Below are 8,455 nucleotides of genomic sequence, written 5' to 3' on the forward strand. Positions count from 1 at the left end.
GACAAGTTGTGGCGTGACATGCCTTATTGGTTTGTAGTTTTTACTTAACTAAAAACACCGACTACGCCGGTTTTTTGGGCGTATAGCCAATTTATAGGAACGCTTTATAGCCCAAATAGCTCGAGTGATTTTCACATCTGAGGCGATGTTAGATCCGTGTTAGTAGCACAAGCAACAATTGGTGCATCAATTTCTAGGCAATTATTATAAACACATAAAAGCCGATTGCCTAAAAATGTACCCTATTTCACTACAATTTATAAGAATCCAATGATACCCCATATATTACCTACTTATATAATACCTAAACCACTTGACGATTTTAAAATAATTATGAGATAACTTTGGATTGTTCTAAATTGTAAAAGGCTAAGATTATTCCCGAACCGTTATTTATTTATTTTAAGCAGCCGCATTTTTGTTTTTTTTTTATAATATTACTTACTAGTTGGCACAATATATCAATTAAATCTACTTACTTTACATCTCAAGATTTTGCAATCTGTTTTAATTGGCATGTAACTTAAGAAATATGAAAGTAAAAACCAATGAAGCAGTCATAAGATGTAAGATAACATAATGGACGACATGCAAGTCGTGATTCGCAAACGCATGATACATTATGTAAAACTCTAATGGCATGCCACTAATTGGAAGTGATACTGTGCATGCGATTGTCACCACGAACCATCGAAACTAATTGTTGGGAATTTTGTGAGAACTTCTCTGAGAGAATCTTCGAAAAATAACAGTAGCTATTTGTATAGCATCGAAATAGGAACTACCAGTTAACAGTATACGAAGTGATGATAGGTTATATTGACGTTCAAAAATAATTATGTAAGAATCTACTTTGAATAAAACATTTCTTGATTTTGACTATAGTAAAAGATTATTGTTTGAGCCATTGTAGATTACGCCCGTTATAATCATTTAATGAAACTAATTTTCGGTTGCCAAATATCGAAATTTAAAACACTTCTAGTAGGCGAAAATTGTCAAATGGTAGGCAAAACATTGGATAGATTTATTTAATAGTAACCAGACGTTAAATAGTAGCGATTAAATAGCGGTTAACGCGACGTCAAAAGTTGCTCTAATCTATAGTAGTTTATGCATCTAAACAGATGCATAGACAATCCATAATTGACAGATTTTTGGAATAAATCAAATATGTACAACTCCCATATTACTTAAGTATAAATAAAAAATACTTATTTCTGAACCGAAATATCTTACAAATCATCGACAAAGGTAACAATATAAGAAACACATAATATTTAGATACTCAATATTATGTTGAACGATTCACATTTTTTTTAAACCAGAAAAAATTTAGCAAATGCAAAACTGACTCAATTACCTTTTAGCACACGTGCATCGCTAAAACAGGTTATGAGTACTCAACGTAATCATCATTTATAACATTTGCAAAACAAACAATTCGATCCGAATTTCACAAATAGCTACAAAAATAACATACCGTCCGAGTAATCAAATTTCACTTCTGCATTGCACAATTTGTATCAAACACTAATATAGAATGTCAGGGTTGCCAGATTGTATTTTTAAATATAGGAGTAGGAGACAAGCGTGCAGTCCACCTGATGGTAAGTGCCTACTGCCGCCCGTGGACATCTGTAATCAACCCGAGATAGGATTAGATATTCCTACCTGAGGTCGGCCACAGATGCGCCGATACCCCTGAGGACTAAGTTTGAACGCCTCGGAAAAGTATGTCTCCGCACTCTCTCTCAGCAGAACACAGCAGCGCTTAACACTGCTGTTATGAGGTAAAAATAGGTGTGGCGGTGGTGCTGCCGGAGTCGAACCACAATGAGTTTTACCTTCAGAATATACCTGTATAATTGTATAATAAAGATACAAAGTAGAACTTCTAAGAATTTAACAAGTATTTAACAAAATTCAAAGAAGTTTTACTATTAACTAGAATAGTGGAGTCGTGCTCTGTCACAAAATTGTCTAACTAAAAACTTTGGAGGCACCAACACTAAATCTATTTCTGATCAAGCGTTAAGCCCTGGTGTGTTCTAGTTTGAAGGGTATAGTGAGAGAAAGACAATAATACTAATTCCAACTTAATCATCAGGGGTAGCAACGCATCTGTAGCCGACCTTACTACATGGTCTACATACTCGTTTGCTAATTTATATTGTCATTAAAAATATATTTTGCTGTTATTTAGGGTTTTAGTCGTCATACAAGAAACCGCAATTTTTCGAATTAAATTGAAGCTACCCAGTTCTAACTCTCACAATGCATTTACTTCAATGGCCGTTATAATGACGTAATAAAAATACAAAAAACAATGGTGATACGGACCCTCTGGGTGCAAATTCGACTTACCAAAGATTTTGATTGTGTAATAATATTGTATTTTTTTCTTTTCGCAGCCCTGGTGTATGCACTAGCTCTACAATAGCATTGCGTCATGTCTTTTGTTATGTCGCCCCGTTATTGATATGTTGGTGCCTCCCCACGCCTTTCTTTAGTCGCACGAATCAATAGCTGAAAGATTAGTTTAATCAACTGCTATAGAGAAAGTAACATGATAGGCAAATACAAAAATGTGTTTATTTTTAATTTAATACATTAATACAAACGAGCATGTAGTGTATCTGATAGTTATTTGTCTGCAACTAGGTCTGTAATCAACTGCAAACTAATTGAAGTTTTACATAAGGTTGCTTTACCTAAGTATTATTATTGCGAGGGACTAAGTAGGTATATATACTATAAGTGTCTGTTCCTTAAAACATAGATTCTAACAAAACACAGGTCGGAAATAGGAAGACGAAAAAAATGTCCAATCTTCTATATATGAAATTTTGCCGCCCTCAAGTGCGGGCCGGTCCTAAGCTATAAGGTCCACGGGCCGGCAAATACCCATAAGCGAACAAATTGACAAGTTTAGACTTCAGTACTCAGTCTGGTGTATTTTTCTCTCTATGTAATTTTTTTATAAAATGAAAAAAAACCATCTGAGCTATGATAGTAGGTAATATTATCTGAGAGACATTGCATACATGCATACCAGTAATTACTTTTCTGTTTAATCAATAATGTCGCAACATAAACACATCTGCAACACTTCTTGTGCAATCACATAACACTGTTTTGTAAGCGTTGAAAGTGTTTAATTGGTATATAATTGTTTGACAATAATGCAAATTTCATGCGACGTGCGTGTTATTTGGTCTTGCAATTTTGTGATGTTAGTAGGACAGTTATGACATCCATTCAAGACGAAACAGTCACCGGTTTTATAATTTAGCAAACGAGCAATTATCATTTTTTATAATGTACAAGCTTATTTGCTTGTACATTATAAAAATGTAAGTGCAGACCACCTGATACTAAAGAGCTATTGCCGCCCATGGACATCTGTGATTCTCAATCATATAAGATTAGTCCTACCTGAAGTGAGCCACAGATGCATTACTTAATACACCTAATTGTTAAGTTTGTCAGTTTCTTTCTCTTTCAATTCCTGCAAATCATAACACAGCAGTGCTTAACACTTTATCATTTTACTCTTTACCGCATGCAAGGAACGGTTTTTATAATGATATGATACGAAATTAGGTAGTAAAGACTAATTGTCTGTCTTAATTTTTTAAGACTAATGACTAATGTAAATTAGTTTAAATTAGTCATTAGTCTAAAAATAAACAACCAAATGATCCTATCCTGACCAGTGCCATTTTGGCTGCAGATTAAGATTATTTTATCTATAATTTATAAAACAGAATACTGAATAATCCGTCATACTATATTGCCAAAAAGATTTGGTAACAACTGGCATTTATCTGACCACCAAAACAACCTGACAGTATAAGCCGATACCGTCAGTAATGCACCGGCCGCTGTTTACACGGGCTGACCGCATTCCGCGCAAATGTCCGCACTTGCAGCGTACGCTCCCTTTTACCTTAAATTCCGGGCTAGACTACGTTTTACAGTAGAATGATGACTATAGTACACCATTAGTAAAAAAATATATTTTATCTAGATTTAATAACAGCCTCGATTTTGTAGCGATCCCACAAGATGTGGAACCTTTTTTAAATATTCCTAGAGTTCGACAATTTGGATACATAGTACATAAAATGTCGGAAAATTATTTCACAATTAAATCCAGCAATTCTATTGTTCCAGCAAACTCTTTTATATTTTACATATCCACAGACGACGGTAACGCTATTTAAAAAGCTGTCTCTGACTCTTTCTCACCTGCCTCTTATTTAAGTGTAATTTAAAAAAGCAGCATATTCATTATAACTTTATAACATGTCATTTTAGCCAGTCTCTGTTTACACAGATCTCTGACCAGCAAAACAACCTGACAGTATAAGTCGATACCGTCAGTAACGCACCGGCCGCTGTTTACAAGGGCTGAACTGTCCGCACTGGCAGCGTACGCTCCCTTTTACCTTAAACTCTGGACTAGTTTACGTTGTTTTCTATTAGTATAAGGTTACGATAGTACACCATTTGTAAAAAATAATAATGTAAATAGATATTATAATAGTCTCGTTTTTACAGTGAGCACACAACACCTAAACAACCTGACTGTATTCGCCGATACCGTCAGTAACGCACCGGCCGGTGTTTACACGGGCTGACCGCATTCCGCGCAAATGTCCGCACTGGCAGCGTACGCTCCCTTTTACCTTAAACTCTGAGCTATTCCAACAAGCGTAGTATACGAATATAATAACGGTCTTATTCATAAAAAGTTATAGCACACTTATAACATTGCTATAGTACGATTGTCAAAAAGTGTTATTCATAAACGCATTTTAGGGCCGTATTAATAGATGGATCTCAATATCAATCTTAAGTTCGTATCAACTGAGTCGCTCTTAAGTTGCGATCAGCGACTTGAGAGCGTCGCTAATTAATAAATCAGTATCAAGTGCGTATCATTTGATACCGGTCTCAAGAGAAGCATCTCATTCGAAACAGTAGAACAGATTAAAAATATTTTTTAAAATGACAGCTATGAATGAATGAGAGTTGAACATTACAATCACGTCATGCAGCGTTTCGGTTCCGCTCCTTTGCTAATGCAATAAAATGTTTAATGTAGTGAAATATCTCATTAAATATATTTATAAAATAAACAAATAGTTTTTAAATTATATATTTAATTAAAAATAAATGATTTCACGTGCAATATTTTTCGGAAAAAATATTACGAGTTCGATTTCAGATACTGTTACTGTGAACAAAACGCGTCGCGTCATTAGTTTGTTTATTGTTGTTCCATTGTTATTTGTTATGAGTTGGATGTGAAGTGCGAATTATTTAGCTGTATTTACATTAGTTGGATTGTTTTATTATGGAAATGAATAAGAAACCATATTCAGTGAAGTGGAAAAAACGTTTTCATATAATAGTGTAGTGGAGTTTAAAAAAAATGACGGTCATTATGTGCAACAGAAGAACTCTGCATGGTATAAAATTGCTAGTGAATATGTCCCACATACCCCGTCAAGTAAGTACTTATCTATTTTTCATGTGTACAAATAACCTTAAACCAAATACCTAATAATAATTCTTTATTTCATGAAGCATTAGTACAATTACAATCTTCTCAGAGTAGTCTTTAATATAATCGTTTATTTTAATTCAGTATCGTCAGCTGCCTAAATTGGGTAAAAAACCTGTAGTATAGGTTAACTTCCATACAGAGCTACTATAATCTTATTAATTTAGAATTAACAGAAACTTTTTTTTACTGTGACATAATGTAACTCTTTATTGATACATTTTTAATTACTAACATACATTAAATGTTAAATATAAACTAAAAATGGACTTATTTACAAAATATATACAAGAAAATTATACAGAAACTTATACATACAAATGACTTCTATTTGATAAAAATGGCATGATTTTATATTTATGATAATGTTGTAGGATACGAGTAAGCAACGAATGCGTTTGTGGATGACCTAAAGCAACAACAATGTGAATAATATTGTCAAATGGAGGCGGCCCTTCTACCAGTGATGCAGAAATGAATCCAAATGTATCGTAACTGACTCCAGGGCTACTTGTTAGTGCTGATGATGTAATTGATTTCGACACTGTATCAGGTATGTATTTTTAATGTTTTAAAAGGTAGTTGTTATTTGAAGTACTGCATCTACATATCTAACTATAGTTAGCTATACGTTAGTTAAGGTTATACAATAATTAGTAATATTTCAGATTGCATTACTTAATATTCTTTTTTATTTTAGAAATGACTGTTACGCCCCGCCTGATGATACACAAGAAAAGGAGAAAGTAATAATCAAGCCTAGCACTCCACCGACGGTGAACAGCATCTTTGCATCCCCCTGCCTCAATGTTAGAAAAAAAAAGAAAAGCTTTTGATTTTATTAGGTATATAGCTGTTATTTACTTATAATATTATTATTATATTCAATAAAAACAGAGTAAATATAATAGGTATATATTTTAAAACCTATATTTGGTATTATAATTTAGAGTTACATTTTGAGTGATAATAAATCTCCTATTTAATATAAAAGATTATATTATAAGGAATTTCATTTTCTTTTTTTTTTAGAACTATATTTGGAATTATGAATTAAAGCTACTTTTGCAATAATAGAATTTAATAAGTTTCCTATTTTATATAATTAGGTTATATTATAAAGCATTTCTGGTTTTTCTTTTTCAGGTAAAGCTGAGTAATTTAACATTTAAATCTACTTTGAAAAGGAACTAAAATTTTATAATTGTAATACTAGAAATAGTTCTGTATAATATATTGTTTATAAAATTTTATTTGTAGTATTTTTGACACATACCAGCCTTACACATTTGGTTACACTTTGTATGTAAATAGCAGTAAATATCATAATTTATCAGTAAATATCATTTATAAGTGCAAAGTAGCATGCAATTGAATAATAATAGGTACAAAAAAATACATTACAGAAGTATACTCCAAGAGTATAAATATATGAATTACAATTGCAATCTTAATTAAATCAATCAATCCTGGATATCACGTGAAAAAAAAATAAAAAAATAAAATAATTTCATTACAATTAGTTAATAAAAATTCCATTCTTTTAATTGAATATAATACAACATAAAAATTTAAATCATAATAGCTAAATTATGAAGTTGAATCAAGATATAAATTAACATAAAAATTAGTGATACTGTGAAATAGAAGTGTAAATAGAATCTATACCTTTTTTGAAATTTATTTATAGGCATTTAAAAAGGATTTTGAGCGTCCCTTAAATAAATTTTCGGTAACCGAGAACTAAAGCGATCATCAATATTATCGTAATAATTCATGATAATCGTAATAATCTATTTCGTCTAAAATATTTTCAAAATCCATTTCTCGGCGATACGTAAACGTCGACTCAAGTCAAGGTCCGACTACACTCAGCTACTAGCATCTCAGAACGCATCTCAAGAGGCTACTTGAGACGTGAGTTTGATTTATTAATTAGCGAATACGATGACAGATCTCAAGTGAGAGCGCGTTTAATGTTTGACTATTAATATGTTTGTTTATTAATACGATAACGAACTTAAGATGGCACTTGAGTTAGATCTCAAACTTGAGATCTGTTTATTAATACGGCCCTTAGGCACTAAACCGTTCTATAAACCTTCTATAACTTATAGAGGCCAGAACCCTACTATAACAGTGCTATAAGGCAAAGATGGCCGACTCTCAACAGCTGATTCGTGATTACTAACCTAATTTGACAATACATTTTTAATAAATTATGTCAATGTCCATTTTGTATACAAACTTGAAATAATTTATTTTAATATCCGATAAATAACATTATTATATCACTATTTTAAATTACAATGCAAATTTTACAAAGCTTAGATTATTAAAAATCTAGAAAACCGTCCACTTCGTAGAACATTGCACCAATCTGTTTTCATTAGACTATAGGAAGCGTTATCGCTTTAATAAATCGACAGTAAATTTTATAATTGATCTCGTACGTAATGGTCGTAAATTAGATCGCAGAGGTCCTGGTACACCTTCTGAAATACAGGGTTTACTGCCATAAGATATTGCGAATGTTTACAAAACGAAACTTAATTGAATTTAACTTTATATAATTATATCAATATTACATAAAACATTAATATCCAACCAATTTTCACTCCTTTATCTTTTAACAACTTTTGCTTCACATCCCATTTTAACAAATAAAATATTTTTAAATTCGCGGTATTTACAAATACATTACAATGACACTGACATGTGATTTGGTTTTATCGACAACCCATTGACAAGAATGTCAAGACAGAATATTTTTTAGTACGAAATAATGTCATTTAATGATGTTTATCTATGGATATTCATCCATTTGTTCGCCGAACTTCACTATAATGGCAACATTTTCATTTATAGTTGACTTTAGCT

The 8,455-nt window shown here is 32.1% G+C and overlaps 1 long non-coding RNA gene across 1 annotated transcript; it reads left to right on the forward strand.

Moving 5' to 3' along the window:
• Nucleotides 1–5,762: 5,762 nt before the first annotated feature.
• Nucleotides 5,763–6,820, forward strand: LOC140746545 (uncharacterized). The gene is made up of 3 exons (XR_012102775.1): nt 5,763–6,128; nt 6,276–6,420; nt 6,722–6,820. It is a non-coding gene; the product is annotated as an uncharacterized LOC140746545 (long non-coding RNA).
• The last annotated feature ends 1,635 nt before the right edge of the window (nt 6,821–8,455 follow it).

This window comes from Epargyreus clarus, unplaced genomic scaffold (genome assembly GCF_041222505.1).
Source record: "Epargyreus clarus isolate Ecla_fem2 unplaced genomic scaffold, WU_Ecla_fem_2.2 ptg000012l, whole genome shotgun sequence".
Lineage (NCBI taxonomy): Eukaryota > Metazoa > Arthropoda > Insecta > Lepidoptera > Hesperiidae > Epargyreus > Epargyreus clarus.